Genomic DNA, 24,738 nt, shown 5'->3' on the forward strand with positions numbered 1-24,738 from the left:
CCCTGACATCCCACTGTTCTTCCCACCAATCACCTTAAAATTATGTCCCCTCATATTAGGCATTTGCTCCCTGGGAGAAAGTCTCTGGCTGTGCCTTTTATAATCTTGTACACTTCAATCAAGTCACCTCTCATTCTCCTTCACTCCAAAGAAAAAAGCCTGAGCTCACTCAACCTATCCTCATAAGACATGCTCTCCAATCCAAACAGCATCCTGGTAAATCTCCTCTGCACCCTTTCTAAAGCTTCCACATCCCTCCTATAATGAGATGACCAGAATTGGACACAATATTCCAAATGTGGTCCAGCCAGGGTTTTACAGAGATGAAACATTACCTCATGGCTCTTGAACTCAATCCTCTGACAAATGAAGTTCAACACACCATACGCCTTCTTAATCACCCTATCAGCTTGTGGATCCCTAGAGCCCTCAGTTCCTCCACACGGTAATAATCCCTCATTGACCCTACACTCTATCTTCGAGTTCAGCCTTCCAGAGGCCAAATTACTTCACACTTTTTGGGTCTGGACTCTGCCACGTCTCAGCTCAACTTTGTATCCTATGAATATCCCATTATAACCAAAGACAACCTTCTACACTGTCCACACCAACACCAACCTTCATGCCATGTACACTATTGACACCAATCTGACACAAATACATTTTATTCTCCCTATCAACTCCCCCAGATTCAGATTCATTTATTTGTCGCATGTACATCAAAACATGCAGTGAAAGTTTTTTTGTGATAACAGCCAACACACTTAAAGATATGCTGGGGACAGCCAGCAAGTGTCGCAGTACTCGGGGTCAAAATCATAGAATTCCCTTCCTAACGTCACTGTGGGTGAACCTACACCTCAGGGACTGCAGCGGTTCAAGAAGGCAGCTCATCACCACCTTCTCAAGGGCAATCAGGGATGGGCAATAAATGCTGGCTTAGCTGGCAATGTCCACATCCCATAAATGAATAAATAAAAAAAACATTCTGACACCAACATAGCATGCCCCCCCTCCCATGTTCAGCAGAACTACACAAGCAACAACAATGACAGCAAAACAAGCCTACAACAGCAAAGCAATCCTTCTCCCACCTACACACACAGAAAGGACTCCAGCTCCAGGACAGGCTACATTTTGGAGGGGGAGGGGGAGCAGCCAGATGTCTTGGTACCGTTACGTGTCCACGGTTTCGTTTTCCTGGGAGTCCGTAGTTTCGTTTACTGTGGGTGTCATGTGTCCCCAGTTTTGTTTTACTTTAAGTCCACAGTTCCGTTTCTGTAAGCATTACCTTATGACGTATGCCGACGGTATAAAAGAAACGTGGGTATAGTGCTGAGAAGGAGTCGAAGGAAAGAGAGAGAGAGTGAAGATCGCAAGCTTTGAGCTATCCAGGAACAGCTCGCAATCGAGAAGGTTAAAGTCTAATGCTTACCCAAACCCAAAGGATTGGGTTAATCAGCGGCACACTGTGCATTGTGAAGACGTGTCTGTCCTTCGTATGATCCATGGGTGTGGATTTCATGACAATCACTTTGTGAACTCACTCTTCGTGAACTTCGGAACAGTATTCCTCGGCTGGAATCTTCGGTAACTGTTTCTTCGTTCGCTAGCCGTGGAATCTTTGGAATTCGTCGTGATCACCTCGTCGCTGCCTTGAGAATCCACAAGTCTCTCCTCTCACCTATTTCGTGAATTACTGGGACTCTCTGAACTGCCACTTTAAGACTGTACTTGAGTAAGATTTGTTAAGAACGGGTTCTAAGTTTGACTGTTTGGGAGCTACAGACGCTTAACGCTGTTAACTTCTGTTTAAGAAAGTAGTTTATTTAATTTTCAATATTTTTGAGTAGATGTAAATAAATACAGTGGTTTTAATATTAAAACCCGACTCAATTTGTCATCTCTTGCTGCAGGTACGTTACGAAATCGTGACAGTACACATTGGTACCAATGACATGAGAAGGACCTGAAGATAGAATTCAGTGAGCTAGGTAGAAAGCTGAGAAGCAGAACCTCCAGGGTAGTAATTTCTGGATTGCTACCTGGAAACAGGATGATTTGGCAGATAAATGTGTCGCCGAGAAGCAGGTGCAGGGGGGCAGGGCTTCGGGTTTTTGGATCATTGGGATCTCTCCTGGGTGAGGTAAGATCTGTACAAAAGTGATGGGTTGCACCCGAACCTGAGGGGGACCAATATTCTTGTGGGCAGGTTTGATAGAGCTATTGCGGAGGGTTTAAACTAATTTTCTAGGGAGATGGGAGCCAGAGTGAAGGGATTCAGGATAGGACAGCTGGTAAAAAAGTAAAGACAGCATAGAGTCAGACTGTCAGGAAGGGTAGGTAGATGATAGGATAAAATTGCAGCCAGCAGAGTGAGTATCAGTACATTAGGGATGCAAAATCAAAAAGGATAGCAAATATAGTACTCAAAGTATTATATCTCAATGCTCAGAGGATTAGAAATAAAAACCTACAGAAAACAGCTAAAAGAATCATTAGGAGGGAAAAGATGAATTATGAAAGCAAGCTAGCAAACTATATCAAAATGGATAGTGAAAGCTTTTTCAAATATAAAAAATAAAAAAGAAATGAGAGTGGATTAGGACCACTAGAAAATGAAACAGGAGAAATAATAACGGGGGCCAAGGAGATGGCAAATGAACTAAATGAGTATTTTGCATCAGTCTTCACTGTGGAAGACACTAGCAGTGTGCCAGATGTTGAAGGGTGTGAGGGAAGAGCAATCAGTATGAGTGCAGTTGCTATTACAAGGGAGAAGGTGCTCAAAAAGTTGAAGGCTGCACAAGTCACCCAAACCAGATGAACTGCGCCGCAGGGTTCTGAAAGAGGTAATGTTAGAGATTGTGGCAGCATTAGAAATGATCTTTCAAAATTCATTGGACTCTGGCATGGTTCCAGAGGACTGAAAAATTGCAAATGTCGCCCCACTCTTTAAGAAGGAGGCAGGAAGCAGAAAGGAAATGATGGACCAGTTATCCTGACCTCAGGGGTTGGGAAAATGTTGGAATTAATTGTTAAGGATGAGGTTATGGAGTATTAGGCAACAAAGGACAAGAAAGGACATAGTTGGCATGGTTTCCTTAAGGAAAGACTTCGCCTGACGAACCTGTTGGAATTCTTTGAGGAGATTACAAGTAGGATAGATAAAGGGGATGCAGTGGATGTTGTATATTTGGACTTTCAGAAGGCCTTTGACAAGGTGCCACACATGAGGCTGCTTACCAAGCTAAGAGCCCACGGTATTACAGGAAAGTTATTGGCATGGTTAGAGCATTTGCTGATTGGTAAGAGACAGCGAGTGGGAATAAAAGGATCCTTTTCTGGTTGGCTGCCAGTGACTCGTGGTGTTCCGCAGGGGTCAGTGTTGTGACCATTTGCTTTTATGCTGTATATCAATGACTTAAATGATGGAATAGATGGCTTTGTTGCCAAGTTTGCAGATGATACGAAGATTGGTGGAAGGGCAGATACTGCTGAGAAAACAGGTAGGTTGCAGAAGGACTTAAACAGATTTAACAGGAGAATGGGCAAGAAAGTGGCAAATGAAATACAATGTTGAAAAACACATGGTCATGTACTCTGATAGTAGAAATAAATGTGCAGACTATTTTCTAAACAGGGAGAAAATCCAAAAATCTGAGATTCAAAGGGCCTTGGGAGCCCTTGTGCAGAACACCCTAAAGGTTAACTTGCAGGTATACTTGGTGGTGAGGAAGGCAAATGCAATGTTAGCATTCATTTCAAGAGATCTAGAATATAAGAGCATAGGTGTGATGCTGAGGCTTTATAAGGCACTGGTGAGGCCTCACCTTGAGTATTGTGAACAGTCTTGGACTTTTTATTTAAGAAAAGATGTGTCAGCAATAGAAAGGGTTCAGAGGAGGTGCAGAAGGATGATTCCTTCAATAAAACGGTTATCATATGAGGATCGTTTGATGGCTCTGGGCCTGTACTCACTGGAATTTAGAAGGATGGGGGGGGCGGGGGGGGGTTCTCTTTGAAGCCTTTTGAATGTTGAAAGACCTAGACAGAATAGAAATGGAAAGGATGTTTCCCATGGAGAGAGAGTCTAGGTCAAGAAGAAACAGCTTCAGGATAGAGGAGTGTTCATTTCAAACAGAGATGTGGAGAAATTTCTTTAGCCAGAGGGTGGTGAATTTGTAAAATTTGTTATCACAGGCAGCTGTGGAGGCCAGATTGTTGAGTATATTTAATGCGGAGATTGATAGGTTCTTGAGTCTAGGCTGTTGGGTGTATTTAAGGCAGAGATTGACAGGTTCTTGATTGGCCAAGGCATCAAAGGTCAAGGGGAGAAGGCCAGGGAATGGGGCTGAGGTGGGGAAAACAGGATCAGCCATGATTGAATGGCAGAGCAGACTCAATTGGCCAAATAGCCTAATTCACTCCATACAGACAGAAGCCGAATTCAGGATTGAACCCAGCTCACTGATGCTAAGAGACAGAGCTGCCTAGTGGCTTGGTGTACAGGAATTAGGAGCTGAAGAAAGCTGTGGTTATCTGTGTCTTTCTTTTCCAAGTGCATTCAATAAACTGAGGTGAAATTCACTGGCTGGTCTGGCAAGACTTGAACTCATGCCTGAGGATTACTGAGAAGTTTGCACGAACTTGGTTTGTCATCTAAATCTTCGGCAAACTTCTATCGTTGCGCAGTGGAGAGTATCCTGACTAGTTGCATCACGGCCTGGTGTGGAAACATCAATGCCCAAGTACGGAAATGCCTACAAACTATAGTGGATAAGTCTAAAGAAAGTGGTGGATACAGCCCTCCCCACCATTGAGCACATTAATGAAGAACACTGCCACTGGAAAGCAGCAATCGTCATCAAGGACCCACCATCCAGGCTTCTCACCATCTCTTCTCACTGCTGCCATTGGGAAGGAGGTACAAGAGCCCACACCACCGGGTTCAGGAACAGTTATTACCCTACAACCCTCAAGCTCCTGAACCGACGTGGATAACTTCACTCACCTCAACAATGAACTGATTCCACAACCTATGGACTCACTTTCAAGGGCTCTACATCTCATGTTCTCAGTATTGATTTACATATTTAGTTAATATTTTGTATTTACGCAGTTTGTCTTGTTTTGCACACTGCTTATTTATCAGTCTTTATAATTTTTCATTGATTCCATTGTATTTCTTTATTGTACTCTGAATGCCTACAAGAAAATGAATTTCATGGTAGTTTATGATGATGTACACTCAGAGGCCACTTTATTAGGTACACTTGTACATCGGCTTGTTAATCTAACCAGCTAGTCATGTGGCAGCAATTCAATGCATAAAAGCATGTAGACATGGTCAAGAGATTCAGTTTGCATTCAGACCAAACATCAGGATGGGGAAGAAACTTGATCTAAATGACTTTGACTGTGGAATGGTTGTTGGTGCCAGGCGGGGTGGTTTGAGGTACTCCGAAACTGCTGATCTCCTGGGATTTTCACGCACAACATCTCTAGAGTTTACAGAGAATGGTACAAAAAAAAACAAAAGGAATCATCCAGTGAGCGGCAGTTCTATGGGCAAAAACACCTTGCTGATGAGAGAGGTGAAAGGAGAATAGAGAACCTGGTTCAATCCAATAACTCAAATAACCTTGTTACAACAGTGGTGCGCAGAACAGCATCTCTGAATGCACAGCGTGTCAAACATTGACGTGAGTGGACTACAGCAGCAGAAAGGCACAAACATACACTCAGTGCCCACTTTATTAGGTACAAGAGGTCCATAATTTAGTGGCCACTCAGCATACAGTACCGCACAAAAGTCTTAGGCTGATATGTATAGCTATTGTCCCTAAGACTTTTGCATCGTTCTGTATTTGTCAACATGGAGTGGAGAGTGAGTTTGTAATTCTGGTTGGAGTATGGGATGTTGGGAATGGTGAGGGTGAAGTGCCATGGGAGGGGTGTGGGACAGGTGGCAGAGGAGTGCCAGGGCAGGAGGTGGCAAGGTACAGACACACCCAGCCTTGAGACACCAGGCAAGGTCATTTGATTCCAAACAATTGGTTTGTTGATCATTACAGAATGTCTCTCTGGTGCTTCCCGCTCCCTCCCCACTCCCTTCCCCTTCTCCCAACCATGACTTCCCCTCTTCCTGCCCACCCTCAGTCCACAATAGAGACCCATATCGGAATCAGTTTTATCATCACACATATATGTCATGAAATTAGGTTTTCTTCATGGCAGCAGTACAGTGCAATACATAAAGTTACTACAGTACTGTGCAAAAGTCTTAGGCACCCTGGCCATACAGATGCGTGCAAAACACTTGCACAGTAACATACATACTTCGATAATAAGTTTACTTTGAACAAGTCCGGTGAAACAGTCACTTTGCAGATAACCCTTGCATTAGCAGAGATTGTATAACAATAGGACTACAACAAGTGACAGCAATGTGAAATAACTGTCAACTTCTAACCACTGGAAGGCAAATATCAATCTGGCAATTCACGGTGCAACTCACAAATGTGCAGGGGCCAAGATATTGAAATGAACTTCATCCCATTTCCTTATCCTCAGTATCTCCTTACCCCACTAAGCTCCTTGTTTTTATTAAAATATGCATGGTGATATATCTCAACACTGCTCCCAAACCAATTAAAAGCATGCATTTCAAAAGCAGACCAACTTGCTCCATTTCAGCACTCCCAGCCGTGTTCCCACGGGAAGAGGATTAATGAAATTCCATATTTATAACATTTTCTTTACTGTGCTTCAAGCGAGCAGTCCCATCGATAAAATAACTGCATTGTGATTACAATCATCAAAATCAGCAAAGGGAAGTGCGGTGGACACACCACAAGGGAGTAACTATTGTGTAATCGTTGTAGCGTTTCCAATTGCCGCAGTTCTCAGGACTATGATAGTGATGACTGCACAGGTGGCAGGGTCACACAGTGCAGACAGCACGGTAGCATGGTGGTTCATGGAGCAGCAACACCTCATATACCGTCTAGGTAGTCTCCAGCCCCTTGGTATGAACATAGAACTCTCCAACTTCCGCTAATTCCCTCCCCATCCCTTCCTCTATCCCTATTTGACCCTGCCCCCTCCCCCAGCTGCCTATCACCTCCCTCATGGTTCTGCCTCCTTCTACTACTACCCATTGTTTTCCTGCCTATGACGACCCTGCTTTCCCTCCCCCACCCCTTTGTCTTTCAAATTACTGGTCTTTCAACTGAACCTACAAGCATTCTTCAAATCCCTCCCCCTCCTTCTTTGTTCAGTCCTGACGAAGGGTCCCGGCCCAAAACGTTGACTCATCGTTTCCATTTGTGCTGCCCAACCTGCTGAGTTCCTCCAGCGTGCTGTGAGTGTCGCTTTGATCCCAGCACCTGCAGAGTATTTTGTGTTTACAGCATGGTGGTTAGCACAATGCATGACAGTGCTAGCGGCCAGGGTTCAATTCCTGCCACTGCCTGTAAGGACATCGTCCTGATGAAGGGTCTCGGCCTGAAATGTCGACTGTTCACTCTTTTCCATAGATGCCGCCTGGGCTGCTGAGTTGCTCCAGAATCTTGTGTGTATTGCCTTGTATGTTCACCCCATGACTGCGTGGGTTTCCTCTGGGTGCTCCGGTTTCCTTCCACATTCCAAAGGTAGGTTGGTTGGTCATTGTAAATTGTCTCATGATTAAATTTGGGGATTGCTGGGCAGCAGATTTTCCAGGGCCGGAAGGGCCTACTCCACACTGGATGCCAATAAATAAATACTCTCTGGTGAAGAAGGAATGATTTGAATGAGATACACAAGTTGAGTGGTATAGGTAGGATGATCCAGGGAAGGGTAGTACCTCTGCTGAAAGGGCTTGTCGTGTCCATTCTGGGGCAGCTCCCCGCCGGACACTCATCTCTCTCCTGCGGCTCCAACTGGCAGCCACACTCCAGCACACCACTTCGACAGGCCGGTTTAACCAGGTGAGGGTGGGCCATCGGCCGTCGGACCTCCGGCGAGATAGAGACATGCCTGTCCCAGCACGTGAGGTCAGCTCTGGCGGACAGGGCAGAGGAAAGCAATGGTGAGGTCCAACAGCCAGGAAGGTGGCACTGCAAAGCTCCGTGGAAAGCGAAGGGCATGACAAGCCACAGACGATGTCATGGTCATCTACTGTGAACAAGGAAGACCTCGGTTTGTGATGCTTGTTTGTACCACTGGACCAGGACTTCCAAGGACAAGAGAGTGGAACCGCCCCAGTGCAATGCTTTTCCACTCTAAAAACTCTCCTGCACAGGTCTCCTGTCATCGACGAACACGATGGACAACAACAGTAGACAGGACGTCATGGTAGCGGACCAGTTAGCGTGATGTTATCCCAGCTCGGTGCCTTCTGGAATTTGGAGTTTAATTCCAGTGCCATCTGCAAGGAGTTTGTACGTTCTCCCCGTGATCCCATGGGCTTCCTCCGAGTGCTCCGGTTTCCTCACACCTTTCAAAGGCGTACGATTAGTAGGTTAACTGCTCATTGAAAATGGTCCTGTGGTTAGACTAATGTTAAATAAGTGTGTTGCTGATCAGCACGGCTCATTGGGTCGGGACAGCCCATTCCACACTGTAAATTCAAATCAGCACAAGCAGGCTTTTGCCACTGAGGCTGGGTGAGACGAGAACTAGAAGTCATGGGTTAAGAGTAAATGAGAAATGATTAACGGGAACATGAGGGGAAACCTCTCCACTCAGAGGGTGGCAAAAACATGGAAAATGCCACCAGCCACAAGCAGTGCATGTGAGCTCAATTACAACATTTACAAAGAAATTTGGGAAGGTACATCGAATGGAGTGTTATAGTGGGTTATGGTCCAGGTGTAGGTCAATAGGACTAGGCAGATTAATAGTTTAGCAAGGACTGGATGCTTTAAAAAGCCTGTTTCTGTGCTGTAGCACTCCATGGCTCTAACGCTATTGGCACACTGATCAGGGTAATGGGATAGGAGTTGATCAGGGTAATGGGATTGGAGCTGATCAGGGTAATGGGATTGGAGCTATCAGGGGAACGGGATTGGAGCTGATCAGGGTAACGGGATTGGAGCTGATCAGGGTACTGGGAGAGGAGCTAATCAGGGTACTGGGAGAGGAGCTGATCAGGGAAATGGGATTGGAGCTGATCAGGGAAATGGGATTGGAGCTGATCAGGGTAATGGGATTAGAGTTGATCAGGGAAATGGGATTAGAGTTGATCAGGGTAATGGGACAGGAGCTGATCAGGGTAATGGGATTAGAGCTGATCAGGGTAATGGGATAGGAGCTGATCATGGTCCTGGGACAGGAACTGATCAGGGTAATGGGATTAGAGCTATCAGGGTAATGGGATTGGAGCTGATCAGGGTACTGGGATAGGAGCTGATCAGGGTAATGGCATTGGAGCTGATCAGGGTAATGGGATAGGAGCTGATCAGGGTACTGGGATAGGAGCTGATCAGGGTAATGGGATAGGAGCTGATCAGGGTAATGGGATAGGAGCTGATCAGGAAACTGGGATAGGAGCTGATCAGGGTAATGGGATCGGAGCTGATCAGGGTAATGGGATTAGAGCTGATCAGGGTAATGGGATAGTAGCTGATCAGGGTAATGGGATAGTAGCTGATCAGGGTAATGGGATAGGAGCTGATCAGGGTACTGGGATTGGAGCTGATCAGGGTAATGGGATTGGAGCTGATCAGGGTAATGGGATTGGAGCTGATCAGGGTACTGGGACATGAGCTGATCGGGGTAATGGGACAAGAGCTGATCGGGGTACTGGGATAGGAGCTGATCGGGGTAATGGGATAGGAGCTGATCCGGGTAATGGGATTGGAGCTGATCAGGGTAATGGGATTGGAGCTGATCAGGGTAATGGGATTGGAGCTGATCAGGGTACTGGGATAGGAGCTGATCAGGGTAATGGGATAGGAGCTGATCAGGGTAATGGGATAGGAGCTGATCAGGAAACTGGGATAGGAGCTGATCAGGGTAATGGGATCGGAGCTGATCAGGGTAATGGGATTAGAGCTGATCAGGGTAATGGGATAGTAGCTGATCAGGGTAATGGGATAGTAGCTGATCAGGGTAATGGGATAGGAGCTGATCAGGGTACTGGGATTGGAGCTGATCAGGGTAATGGGATTGGAGCTGATCAGGGTAATGGGATTGGAGCTGATCAGGGTACTGGGACATGAGCTGATCGGGGTAATGGGACAAGAGCTGATCGGGGTACTGGGATAGGAGCTGATCGGGGTAATGGGATAGGAGCTGATCCGGGTAATGGGATTGGAGCTGATCAGGGTAATGGGATTGGAGCTGATCAGGGTAATGGGACTGGAGCTGATCAGGGTAATGGGATTGGAGCTGATCAGGGTACTGGGATAGGAGCTGATCAGGGTACTGGGATAGGAGCTGATCAGGGTAATGGGATAGGAGCTGATCAGGAAACTGGGATAGGAGCTGATCAGGGTAATGGGATTGGAGCTGATCAGGGTAATGGGATTAGAGCTGATCAGGGTAATGGGATAGGAGCTGATCAGGGTAATGGGATTGGAGCTGATCAGGGTAATGGGATAGTAGCTGATCAGGGTAATGGGATTGGAGCTGATCGGGGTACTGGGATATGAGCTGATCAGGGTACTGGGATAGGAGCTGATCAGGGTAATGGGATAGGAGCTGATCAGGGTAATGGGATAGGAGCTGATCAGGAAACTGGGATAGGAGCTGATCAGGGTAATGGGATCGGAGCTGATCAGGGTACTGGGATTGGAGCTGATCAGGGTAATGGGATTAGATCTGATCAGGGTAATGGGACAGGAGCTGATCAGGGTAATGGGACAGGAGCTGATCAGGGTAATGGGACAGGAGCTGATCAGGAAACCGGGATAGGAGCTGATCAGGGTAATGGGACAGGAGCTGATCAGGGTAATGGGACAGGAGCTGATCAGGGTACTGGGACAGGAGCTGATCAGGGTAATGGGACAGGAGCTGATCAGGGTAATGGGACAGGAGCTGATCAGGGTACTGGGATAGGAGCTGATCAGGGTAATGGGATTAGAGCTGATCAGGGTAATGGGATTAAAGCTGATCAGGGTAATGGGACATGAGCTGATCAGGGTAATGGGACAGGAGCTGATCAGGGTACTGGGATAGGAGCTGATCAGGGTAATGGGACAGGAGCTGATCAGGGTAATGGGACAGGAGCTGATCACGGTACTGGTGAGGCCTCACTTGCAGGACGGTGTTCAGTTTTGACCAGAGTGTTACAGGGAAGGTGCTAATAAGCTGGAAAGAGTGCAGAAAAGATTTAGAAGGTTGTCCATGGCTTTTGAAGACCTTAAGACCATAAGACGTAAGAGCAGGTACAGTATAGGCTATTCAGCCTATTGAGTCTGAGTTATGGGGATACACTACAACTTTATTCCTTGGAGCGTAGGAAGCTGTGAGATGATCTTATTGAGGTGTATAAAATCATGAGGGGAATAGAAAGGGTGAATGAACAGTTTTTTTTCCCATGGTTGGGCAATCAAGAACTAGAGGGCACAGTTTTAAGTGGGGGGGGGGTAATATTTAATAGGAATTTGCGGGCAACTATTTTTTTTTCACTCTTAGAGTGATACGTACTATATTTGGAATGAGCTGCCGGAGGAAGTATTTATAGCAGGTACACTAACAATATTTAAAACATGGTTGGGGAATCAAAAAAATCAAGAACGTCAGGAGGCGGGTGTGGAGTGCAGCACAGTAGCATAGTGGTTAGCACAACAGTTTACAACACTAGTGATCACCAAATGGGGTTTGATTCCCACTGCAGTCAGTATGAAGTTTGTACGCTCTCCCCAAGTCCATGTGGGATCACCCACCCCCGGGTGCTTATGTTTCCTCCCGCATTTTAAAGACGTATAGTTAGGGTTAGATCTAATGAATTGTGGGCATGCAACATTGGCACTGGAAATTTGCCTGCAGCAGATCCTCACTGATTTAAAGTTCTATTTCAAGTTCATTACGATCTGACTGAACTTGAGGAATAGTTGGCTTACACAAAGGGTGGTGGGTATGTGGAATGAGCTACCAGAGAAGTGGTCAAAACAGGGATAATAACAATAGCTGGATAGTTTAGAAAATTGTGGTCAAATTAAGAATATCTTGGACGGGACACCTTGGTTGGCATGGTCCAGCTGGGCCGAATGGCCTGTCTTCATACTGTATAACCCTATGAATCCCCAGCTTCCTCCTCTACTCCCCTCACCACTAACCTCATCTCAGGCTTCTCGAGTGGAGGCCCAAGGGAAAGAGGAGCTGCTTCTCATGCCACACACTGATTCATCCGATTAGAAATGGGTAAGCTTCATGCCAGCTCAACCACTCAGTACAAATACAAACACAAGAGATTCTGCAGATGCTGTAAATCCAGAACAATACACACACAAACACGGGGAATTCTGCAGATGCTGGAAATCCAGAACAACAAAGTTGCTGGTGAACGCAGCAGGCCAGGCAGCATCTCTAGGAAGAGGTACAGTTGACGTTTTGGGCCGAGACCCTTCGTCAGGACTAACTGAAAGAAGACCTAGTAAGAGATTTGAGAGGGGGAGGGGGAGATCCAAAATGATAGAAGACAGGAGGGGGAGGGATGGAGCCAAGAGCTGGACAGTTGATTGGCAAAAGGGATATGAGAGGATCATGGGACAGGAGACCCAGGGAGAAGGAAAAGTGAGGAGGGTAACCCAGAGTATGGAGAAGGGGTAGCGTCTCTAGGAAGAGGTGCAGTCGATGCTTCGGGCCGAGACACACATTCATTCTCTCTATCTCCTTTTTCTCCCTCTGTCCCTCTGACTATAAATTTCCACTAATGCCCCACCTCCCCCTCGTACCCCATCCGTTATTTATTTATATACACACATTCTTTCTCTCACTCTCCTTTCTCTCCCTCTGTCCCTCTGACTATACCCCACTCCCCCTTTTCCTTCTCCCTGGACCTCCTGTCCCATGATCTTCTCATATCCCTTTTGCCAATCACCTGTCCAGCTCTTGGCTCCATCCCTCCCCCTCCTGTCTTCTCCTATCATTTTGGATCTCCCCCTCCCCCTCCAACTTTCAAATCTCTTACTAACTCTTCCTTCAGTTAGTCCTGATGAAGGGTCTCGGCCCAAAACATCGACTGTACCTCCTCCTAGAGACAATACACACACAAAGTGCTGGAGGAACTTAGCAGATCAGGCAGCATCTAGGGAAATTAATAAACAGTTGACATTTCGGGCTGAGACCCTTCATCAGGACTGGAAAGGAAGGGAGCAAAAGCCAGAATAAGAACGAGGGGGGTGGGGTGAAGTCGGGTGGTTATTCTACTGGTATACAATGCGAATCTTTCCACGTTGGCAAACTCAGCCTTCACGGTTGTCAGCTTTCCTGGGCCCAGTCTACGCACACGGGCCAGTTGTGGAAATGCGTGCATGGCCCCACGTTTGTGGATGTAGTGGAGAATATGGGCTCAGTGAAGTTTGGGAATTCTCCCAGCAGTCGGGTAAACTCACATGTCATGCTGCATGCAATTCACAGACTTGTTTTGGGGAACCTACTTGGGAAGCAGGGTAATGATCCAAAGGCACTGACATTCACAAGCCACACACATAAAAGTTGCTGGTGAACGCAGCAGGCCAGGCAGCATCTCTAGGAAGAGGTGCAGTCGATGTTTCAGGCCGAGACCCTTCGTCAGGACTAACTTAAGGAAGAGTGAGTAGTCCTGACGAAGGGTCTCGGCCTAAAACGTCGACTGCACCTCTTCCTAGAGATGCTGCCTGGCCTGCTGCGTTCACCAGCAACTTTGATGTGTGTTGCTTGAATTCCCAGCATCTGCAGAATTCCTGTTGTTGACGTTCACAAGCCAGCAGTTCTTAAGACTGACTAATAATCCATGGGCACACAGGAAATCTGCACCAAGCAGAGGTCTAGCCACTTAGCCAGGACGAAGTTTGCCACTGAAGCAGAGTGTCACCCATCATGGGCCGTAAGTCTGGACCTTGCTGCCAGTGAGGATTCAAAGCTCTTTGCATTCTTATCGATAGGCAACGCTGGCAGCACACTCACTTAAACACCCATCTCACACAGGAAACATCGCCCTGAAAGGGTAGCCGTAATGAATAGTAGATGATCCTTTCAGCTGGGACCCACGGTGTTCACAGAGCTCTGATGTCCTGATACAATGGCACTGTCAAAGCCTCAAGGCGGTCAGCACTTCCTCGTGTCCGTACCAAAGCGAACATGGTAAAAGCATGGGCTGTTTTATAGCTGTGGGCATCCTTACGTTGGGGGTCTTGCTAAGGTAAAGAAAGGAGGAGGAATGATGCACCACTGCCTAGCTGAATGTCGATTATCAGCCACTTTAGCAAGCTCCCTGTAATCCTCACGGGTGCATTAGCAAGGGCTATGTGCACTTGATCAAGCATTTGCTGCATGAGGACTTCTTTAAAAATAAAACAAGGATGGTGCCCAAGAGAGACAGCATGTGGTCCATTAGCTCTGACAGCATAGCGTCACCGAGTCTGGGCAAGCAGACCAACAGTTTGGCATGCTCACAGTCTGATAATCCAAGCCTCTGTAAAAGTTGAGTTTTAGCAGTCGGTATTTATCGTGTTCATGTGGCTGTTCTAGTAAACTCACCGCTCTCACAGCCATGGAGTTGCTGAGCGATGACATAGAAATATTTTATGTTGTCAGTGGTGATTTCTCAAAGCACAAATTGGTCCTTGGACTGTATGAACCAAGCATTGGCATTTTGCTCCCAAAACTCCAGTAGTTTCAAAGCGACTACATTGGCCGGCATGTTTGATAACTTTGGAATTATCCTAGAACATTGGGTTAGCATTGTTGGTTTTTGGAAATAAATGATGTGAGGCATTTTATGTTTAAGAAAATCCGTAACAACTCATTTATTGTACACCAAACACTGAACAACAAAAAGCACGCTAATGGAACTTCACGTAATACGTCATCACGTCAGACCACCCTCTTAAAGTGAATCCCAACTCAATGTCAGTGGATGTGAATTATGTACATTTCCACCAATTGCATTACATTACTCTGAATCGCTACCCTACAATTATGATTACTGGTTTTAATGAAAATGCACTCAGGGTTGTACTTGGTGACATGTATGTACTCTGATAATAAATTGACTTTGAACTTTGTACTGTGACTGTTACATTACATTCTGCATGCCCTTATTGCTTTTTGCCTTTGTACTACCTCAAGGTACTTATGAGATTCACCAGGATATTGACTGGAATCGAGGGCCGTAGTTATAAAGAGGGTGTATGGAGTATCCAGGGAGGGATAGCACCTCTGGTGGAGGGGCTTGGTATATCCATTCCAAGGCAGCTCTCTCACCTTTGGTTCCCACCAGACACTCAGCTCTCACCTGCAGCTCCAAGTAGCCGCTTGCATGAAACAGTGGCCACAGCCCGGTACACTGCTTTGAGACGTGAGCTAAACCAGGTGAGGGTAGCCAATGGCCTCATACCCGGGTGAGACAGGGACATGCCTGTTCTAGCATGTGAAAGCAGCTCTGGCGGACTGGGCAGATGAGATCAACAGTGAGATACAACGACCAGGAAGGTGGTTCTGTGATGCTCCATGGAGAGTGAAGGGCATGACAAGGCTGAGAAGTAGTCAGGGTCATCCACTGCAACCAAGGAAGACCCCACTTTGTGATGACTACCTGTACCGCCAGATGTGGACTTCTGAGAGAGTGGAGCTGTCCCAGTCCAATGGCTTTTCCACTTTTAAAACTTTCCTGCTCAGGTCACCTGTCATTATTGGATATGACGGTCAACCAACACTTCAATATATGAGCAAACAACAGGAATGCTGCAGATGCTGGAAATTCAAGCAACACACATCAAAGTTGCTGGTGAACGCAGCAGGCCAGGCAGCATCTATAGGAAGAGGCGCAGTCGACGTTTCAGGCCGAGACCCTTCGTCAGGACTAACTGAAGGAAGAGTGAGTAAGGGATTTGAAAGCTGGAGGGGGAGGGGGAGATGCAAAATGATAGGAGAAGACAGGAGGGGGAGGGATGGAGCCGAGAGCTGGACAGGTGATAGGCAAAAGGGGATACGAGAGGATCATGGGACAGGAGGTCCGGGAAGAAAGACAAGGGGGGGGCCCAGAAAATGGGCAAGAGCTATATTCAGAGGGACAGAGGGAGAAAAAGGAGAGTGAGAGAAAGAATGTGTGTATAAAAATAAGTAACAGATGGGGTACAAGGGGGAGGTGGGGCCTTAGCAGAAGTTAGAGAAGTCGATGTTCATGCCATCAGGTTGGAGGCTACCCAGACGGAATATAAGGTGTTGTTCCTCCAACCTGAGTGTGGCTTCATCTTTACAGTAGAGGAGGCCGTGGATAGACATGTCAGAATGGGAATGGGATGTGGAATTAAAATGTGTGGCCACTGGGAGATCCTGCTTTCTCTGGCGGACAGAGCGTAGATGTTCAGCAAAGCGGTCTCCCAGTCTGCGTCGGGTCTCACCAATATATAAAAGGCCACATCGGGAGCACCGGACGCAGTATATCACCCCAGTCGACTCACAGGTGAAGTGATGCCTCACCTGGAAGGACTGTTTGGGGCCCTGAATGGTGGTAAGGAAGGAAGTGTAAGGGCATGTGTAGCACTTGTTCCGCTTACATGGATAAGTGCCAGGAGGGAAATCAGTGGGGAGGGATGGGGGGGGGACGAATGGACAAGGGAGTTGCATAGGGAGCGATCCCTGCGTAATGCAGAGAGAGGCGGGGAGGGAAAGATGTGCTTAGTGGTGGGATCCCGTTGGAGGTGGCGGAAGTTACGGAGAATAATATGTTGGACCCGGAGGCTGGTGGGGTGGTAGGTGAGGACCAGGGAAACCCTATTCCTAGTGGGGTGGCGGGAGGATGGAGTGAGAGCAGATGTATGTGAAATGGGGGAGATGCGTTTAAGAGCAGAGTTGATGGTGGAGGAAGGGAAGCCCCTTTCTTTAAAAAAGGAAGACATCTCCCTCATCCTAGAATGAAAAGCCTCATCCTGAGAGCAGATGCGGCGGAGACGGAGGAATTGCGAGAAGGGGATGGCGTTTTTGCAGGAGACAGGGTGAGAAGAGGAATAGTCCAGATAGCTGTGAGAGTCAGTAGGCTTATAGTAGACATAAGCTGTCTCCAGAGACAGAGACAGAAAGATCTAGAAAGGGGAGGGAGGTGTCGGAAATGGACCAGGTAAACTTGAGGGCAGGGTGAAAGTTGGAGGCAAAGTTAATAAAGTCAACAAGTTCTGCATGCATGCAGGAAGCAGCGCCAATGCAGTCGTCGATGTAGCGAAGGAAAAGTGGGGGACAGATACCAGAATAGGTGCGGAACATAGATTGTTCCACAAACCCAACAAAAAGGCAGGCATAGCTAGGACCCATACGGGTGCCCATAGCTACACCTTTAGTTTGGAGGAAGTGGGAGGAGCCAAAGGAGAAATTATTAAGAGTAAGGACTAATTCCGCTAGATGGAGCAGAGTGGTGGTAGAGGGGAACTGATTAGGTCTGGAATCCAAACAGAAGCGTAGAGCTTTGAGACCTTCCTGATGGGGGATGGAAGTATATAAGGACTGGACATCCATGGTGAAAATAAAGTGGTGGGGGCCAGGGAACTTAAAATCATCGAAAAGTTTAAGAGCGTGAGAAGTTTCACAAACATAGGTCGGAAGGGATTGAACAAGGGGGGATAAAACCGTGTCGAGGTATGCAGAAACGAGTTCGGTGGGGCAGGAGCAAGCTGAGACAATAGGTCGGCCAGGACAGGCAGGTTTGTGGATCTTGGGTAGGAGGTAGAAACGGGAAGTGCGGGGTGTGGGAACTATAACGTTGGTAGCAGTGGATGGGAGATCCCCTGAGCGGATAAAGTCGGTGATGGTGTGGGAGACAATGGCCTGGTGCTCCTTAGTGGGGTCACGATCGAGGGGTAAATAAGAGGAGGTATCCGCGAGTTGTCGCTGTGCCTCGGCAAGGTAGAGGTCAGTACGCCAGACTACAACAGCACCCACCTTATCGGCGGGTTTAATAATAAGGTTAGGATTAGTGCGGAGGGAGTGGAGAGCAGAGCGTTCCGAAGGAGTGAGGTTGGAATGGGGACAAGGTGCGGTGAAGTCGAGACGGTTGATGTCCCGTCGGCAGTTAGCAATAAAGAGATCCAGAGCAGGCAGAAGACCAGAGCGGGGTGTCCATGAAGAAGAGGAGGGTTGAAGACGGGAGAAGGGGTCATCGGTGGGGGTGGAAGAGTCCTTGCCGAAGAAGTAGGCTCGGAGACGGAGACGGCGGAAGAAAAGTTCTGCATCGTGGCGAACACGGAACTCACTGAGGTGTGGGCGAAGGGGGACAAACGTGAGGCCCTTACTGAGGACAGAGCGCTCTGCCTCCGACAGTTGAAGGTCGGAGGGGATGGTAAAGACCCGGCACGGATGAGAGCTCGGATCAGAGGGGGGAGGGGGGAGGCTGGGGGTGTCAATGGAGAGGGGAGGGTTGGGGTGAGAGGAAGATGGAGCCTCTGAGGGCCCAGGAGCTGACGGTGGGATCTGAGGGAGGCGGGGCTGCGGAGTGGTGGTGGGGGAAGGGGAAACGGGAGTCACAACAGCAGCACATAAAGACCCGGCCTGGAGTTCAAGGGCTAGAGTCGCAGTTGGTGGTTGTGCAATCACTGTGAAGGTGTCCATGGTAGTTGCTGGAGTCCGGGTTTTGAATATGCCCTGAGGTGTTGGAGCCGGCGAGATCAATGGCAGGGGCCGCAATCTGAAGTTCATGCCTACTAGTTTCAGGGCCAGCAGGCTCTGGAGTCCGTAGATGTAGGATCTTGCGATCTTTGCCTAACATGACAAGGTCAAAAAAACGGCGATCGCAGGCGTGAATCCGACGGAGGATGAAATAACGGGTAGGACCATTACAGACGGCGAAGAAAGTGTCCCGAAGGTGTGGAAGGATCTGGGATAGGGACACCAAGTACCTCCTCATGGCGGAGAGCGTCGCCTTCAGAGCTTGACGGGAGAAGCGGCGAGAGGCAGAGTCAATAAAATGTGAGTACCTGGGATCCTCAGAAGGTCCAAATTGAGAGGCTTGGAAACGAATCCTAAAGCCAACTGGAGTAAGTTGGCGACGGAGGCACGTCCCAAGAAAGGATATATGGCTGTGATAGCGAGTCTGAGTCAAAGTGTGGTCGAAAAGTTGAAGAGCCGAAGAAATTACAGATGGGGAGCAGTGAGAGATGGTTTCACTGAACTCCCATCGAAGAGAGGATCTAAACTTCTTCGGTGTAGGCATCACCAGAAGAGGCTTCGCAGTAGTGAATTTAAACGCAAACAACAGGAATTCTGCAGATGCTGGAAATTCAAGCAACACACATCAAAGTTGCTGGTGAACGCAGCAGGCCAGGCAGCGTCTGTAGGAAGAGGTGCAGTCGACGTTTCAGGCCGAGACCCTTCGTCAGGACTATTCAGCAGGAGGGTGATCTCTAAGGTCACCTCTCAGCCTCTTACCTACCATAGTCATAGTCATACTTTATTAATCCCGGGGAAATTGGTTTTCGTTACAGTTGCACCATAAATAATTAAATAGTAATAAAACCATAAATAGTTAAATAGTAATATGTAAATTATGCCAGGAAATAAGTCTAGGGCCAGCCTATTGGCTCAGGGTGTCTGACCCTCCAAGGGAGGAGTTGTAAAGTTTGATGGCCACAGGCAGGAATGACTTCCTATGACACTCTGTGTTGCATCTCGGTGGAATGAGTCTCTGGCTGAATGTACTCCTGTGCCCAACCAGTACATTGTGTAGTGGATGGGAGACATTGTCCAAGATGGCATGCAACTTGGACAGCATCCTCTTTTCAGACACCACCGTCAGGGAGTCTAGTTCCATCCCCACAACATCACTGGCCTTATGAATGAGTTTGTTGATTTTGTTGGTGTCTGCCACCCTCAGCCTGCTGCCCCAGCACACAACAGCAAACATGATCGCACTGGCCACCACAGACTTGTAGAACATCCTCAGCATCGTCTGACAGATGCTAAAAGACCTCAGTCTCCAGTGAGAACAATCCCAGCCTATCCAATCTCTGAAGTTCCAAGGTTCAAAGGTTCATTTATTATAAAAAGTATGTATGCAGTATACAACTTTGAGATACGTCTCCTCTACATAACCATGAAACACAGAAAACCACCGAGGTCATTCAGAGAAAAACATCGAACCCACCCTTCCCCCACACAAATAAAACTGAATTCCAGTGAGTACGGGCCCCAAAGCTGCCAGACACTCCTCATATTCATTCCCGGAATCATCCTCATGAACCTCCTCTGGACTCTCTCCAATGACAACACATCCTTTCTGAGATAAGGGGCCCAAAAGTGTAGACAATACTCCAAGGGCAGCCTGACTTGTGTCTTATAAAGCCTCAGCATTCAAGGTAGGAAAAGAGAGTGGACCATGGAAGAAAGGAAAGGAGGAGGGGCACCAGGAGGAGGTGATAGGCGGGTGAGGAGAAGAGGTAAGAGGCCAGATTGGGGAATAGAAGAAGAGGGAAGCAGGGATGAAAAGAAAATTACCTAGAGGAGAGATCGATGTTCTGCCATTGGGTGGGATGCTACCTATATGGAATGAGGTGTTGCTCCTCCAGCCTGAGAATGGAGTTGCCTCATCATGGCAGAAAAGGAAGCCATGTCAGAATGGGAATGAGGATAGGAATTAAAATAGGTTGCTACCGGGAATTCATTCTTCTTTGCGGAGCATAGAGCACAGAGCACTCTGACTGGTTGCATCACCGTCTGGTACGGAAGCTCCAATGCATGGGATCTGAAGAGGCTGCCGAGTGTTGTAGTCTCATCCAGCTCCATCACGAGCATAACCTGCCCCATCACCGAGGACATCTCCAAAAGATGGTGTGTCAAGAAGGAAGCAAACATTACTAAGAGGCTGTACCACCTGAGACATGCCCTCTTCTCATTACCACCACACGGGAGGAGGTGCAGGAGCCTGAAGACCAACACTCATTGATCCAGGAACAGCTTTCTCCCCTTTGCCAGCAGATTTCTGAAAGGACCATGAACCGCTGACACTACCTCACTACTCCTTCATTTTTGCACTATTTATTTACATAATTTACAGTATTTTCATGTCTTTGCACTGTGGTGCTGCTACAAAACAATGCATTTCACATCACAAGCACAAGAGATTCTGCAGATGCTGGAAATCCAAAGTAACACACACAAAATGCTTGAGGAACTCAGCAGGTCAATCAGCATTTCCTTCATCATGTTCCCTTCTGTTCTCCTTATCTGCCTTTGACCTCCCCCTGGAGCCCTTCCTTCCATGGTCCACTCTCCCCTCCTATCAGATTCCTTCTTCTCCAGCTCTTGACCTTCTCCACCTATCACCTCCCAGCTTCTTACTCATCCCTCCCTCCCCATCCACCTGGCTTCACCTATCACCACCCAGCTTCTTACTCATCCCTCCCTCCCCTCCTCTGGCTTCATCCCCCTTCCTGATGAAGCGTCTCAGCCCAAATTTCACGTCATAACGCCCATGGCAATAAACCTGATTCTATGCACAAGTGTTGCCACTCGATAATTTTAGATTTTGCATTCCCAGTGTCTGCAGTATTGTCTTTGATTTTCACGGGTGGGGAATTTTCACATCCATCACTGCTCTTACATCTACCCTGGCACCCTGAGGTTCGAATCTAAATGGTCACAAATTTGTGCAGAGAGCCCCAGCCACACGGGGAGCAAACGAGTGGAACGCCCAGAAATTATTATCGTTAAGCAACCTGGGACGAAAAGTGATTTGCACTTGTGGAGTCGATGCATTATGGCGAGCACTAGTGAGCTTCCTACTGGTAGTTTTATGGTGGGATACAGCTGTTTCGCGGTGAAGTTATATCACTTGTTATTAGCAGATAACTCTTTAAGAGCTTTCCTTCAAACGCCGCGATTGCAGGCAAAGGCCACTGAGGCTCATTAACCAAGCTGAGTAAAAATGGTAAGCACGGATAGTGCATCTGTTGTCTGTGTCACACAGTGTGAATTCAGCTTCGCATCTTTCCGAGGACAAGTCAACATTCAAAATTTAAGATTGTTTAGTTATGTCCAGTACACAAATGTAATGGAGAAGAATATAGTTGTTACTCCAGATCCAACAGAACACCAAGAAAAACACAATAATATTAAAAATCATAGTAAATATTAATACATAAGATAGCCTATAATCATAGATTGATTCTATGTCCATGAAATGACACTAGGTTCCTTAAGGTTGTTATAGTAAGGATATGCTCCCACTACCTATTAAATGTTCCCATTGGGGTGACATGTTAGTGTAGTGGTTAGCACAATGCTTTACCGTAGCAGTGACCCTGGGTTCAATTCTTGCCACTGCCTGTAAGTTTGTATCTTCTCCCCATGACCACGTGGGTTTCCTCCCACAGTCCAAAGACCTCCTGGTTGGTAGGCGAATTGGTCATTGTAAATTGTGGGTCGCTGAGTGGCATGGTTCAAAAGGCCAGAAAGGCCTATTCTTTTCTGTATCACAATAAATAAATACTTCCCCTGACAACCAAGTCCGGCTCCTGGCCTTCACATGTGGCTCAGTTACAAATCCCGTTGGAGCTGCTTCCACTTCGGGGGAAAGGGGAAAACTTGGGTTACTGGCACCCTAAAGCCAGTTGCTACGGACAGATGGGGTTCATGTGCTGTGGTTGGCAGCTCATCTAGGAGAAGGAAAGCTCTGATTTCAATCCTCCTCCCTGATGGGAGTGGGACCAACAGTCCATGAGGAGGGTAGATGGGATCCTTCGTGATGTTACTGGCCCTTTTCTGTCACCTTTCCGTGTATATGTCCTCGATGGCGGGTTGGCGTTAGGCAGTTTTGACCACCCGCGGTAAAGCGTTCCTAAGCGTCTGTATCGCACAGTGTGAATTCAGCTCCACAGCTTTGAGAGGACAAATCCATTGATGCCTCACTTCACAGGCAGAGGCCAAAATAAGTGCCAAACTGAATCCTTTTTCTAATTAGGAAGCTGAAATACAGTATTTGAGGCTGTCACATGTGAGTGTACTGAGTTTCGTAATAAGATACCAATTTCCATTGTAGGCCTTCACATAACAATTTGTTCCTGGCTCTGTACTTTCCGGACCTGTAGGGTATTGAACAGTACGGCACAGGGAAAGGCCATGCAGCCCACAATGTCTGTGCTGACCATGATAACCATTTACATCCCATCGGCCTGCTCATGATCCCTATCCTTCCATTCCTGCCTGTTCATGAGCCTGACTAAATGCCTCTTAAACTGACAAGATTAGCTTTATTTGTCACACGTACATCAAAACAGCGCAGTCCGAGGATTGTGCTGGGGGCAGCCCACAAGTGTCTCCACACCTCAAGTGCCAACGTAGCATGCCCACAACTTATAAACACACGAGATTCTGCAGATGCTGCAAATCCAGAGCAACACACACAAAATGCTGGAGGACCTCAGCAGGTCAGGCAGCATCTACGGAGAGGAATAAACGGTCAATGTCTCAGGCCAAGACCTTTCTTCAGGACTGGAAAGGAAGTGGGAAGAAGCCAGAATAAAAGAAGAGGGGAGGGGAAGGAGACCATAGGACTTATGGTATTGGAACAGAATTAGGCTATTTGGCCCATCGAGTCTTCTCCACCATTTCATCATGGCTGCTCCATTTCCCTTCCAACCCCAATCTTCTGCCTTCCTCCATATCCCGAACAATCAAGAATCTATCAGCTTCTATCTTAAATATACATAAAGACCTGCCTTCCACAGCTGCCCGTGGCAAAGAATTCCACCACAGATTCACCACTCTCTGGCTAAAGAAATTCCTCCTCATCTCTGTTCTAAAAGGATGCCCCTCTGTTTTGAGGCTGGATCCTATGGTCTTAGACTTTCCCACCAAAGGAAACATCCTCTCCATTCTTCTGAATTCCAGTGAATACAGGCCCAAAGTTAGCAAATGCTCTTCATATGACAAGCCATTTAATCCTGGAATCATTTTCATCAACCTCCTTTCAATCCTCTCCAGCTGTAGCACATCTTTTCTAAGAGGCCCATACCTGCTCACAATAGTTCAAGTGAGGCCTCACCAGTGCTTTATAAAGTCTCAACATTATGTCCTTGCTTTTATATTCTAGTCTTCTTGAAATGAATGCTAATATTACATTTGCCTTCCACACCACAGACTCAACCTGCAAGTTAACCTTTAGGGAATCCCAAGTCCCTTTGCATCTCAGTTTTTTTTGTATTTTCTATCCACTTAGAAAATAGTTCATCCTTTCATTTCTTCTACCAAAGTGCATGACCATAAGCTTTCCGACACTGTATTCCATCTGCCATTTCTTTGCCCATTCTCCTAATCTGTCTAGTAAGTCGTTCTGTAGCCTAGCTACTTCCTCAAAACTACCTGCCCCTCCACCTATTAGGAGGATAGTTAGAAGGTGACAGGTGAAGCCAGGTATGTGGGAAAGGCAAAGTGCTGAAGAAAGAATCTAATAGGAGAGGAAAGTGGATCATAGGAGAAAGAGAAGGAGGAGGGGACCCAGGGGTAAATGGTCAGAGTGGGGAATAGAAGAAAAAGGGAGGGAAAGGGAAATTTTTCTTTTACTGGAAGGACAAGTTGATATTCATGTCATCAGGTTGGAGGCTACCCAGAATAAGATGT

General features: G+C 47.2%; 1 protein-coding gene across 6 annotated transcripts in view; it reads right to left on the reverse strand.

The window, feature by feature from the left end:
• Positions 1-24,738, reverse strand: part of ttll7 (tubulin tyrosine ligase-like family, member 7) — a 237,876-nt gene that overhangs the window by 28,521 nt on the left and 184,617 nt on the right. The gene's annotated exons all lie outside the window — the stretch shown is intronic.

This window comes from Mobula hypostoma, chromosome 12 (assembly GCF_963921235.1).
Source record: "Mobula hypostoma chromosome 12, sMobHyp1.1, whole genome shotgun sequence".
NCBI lineage: Eukaryota > Metazoa > Chordata > Chondrichthyes > Myliobatiformes > Myliobatidae > Mobula > Mobula hypostoma.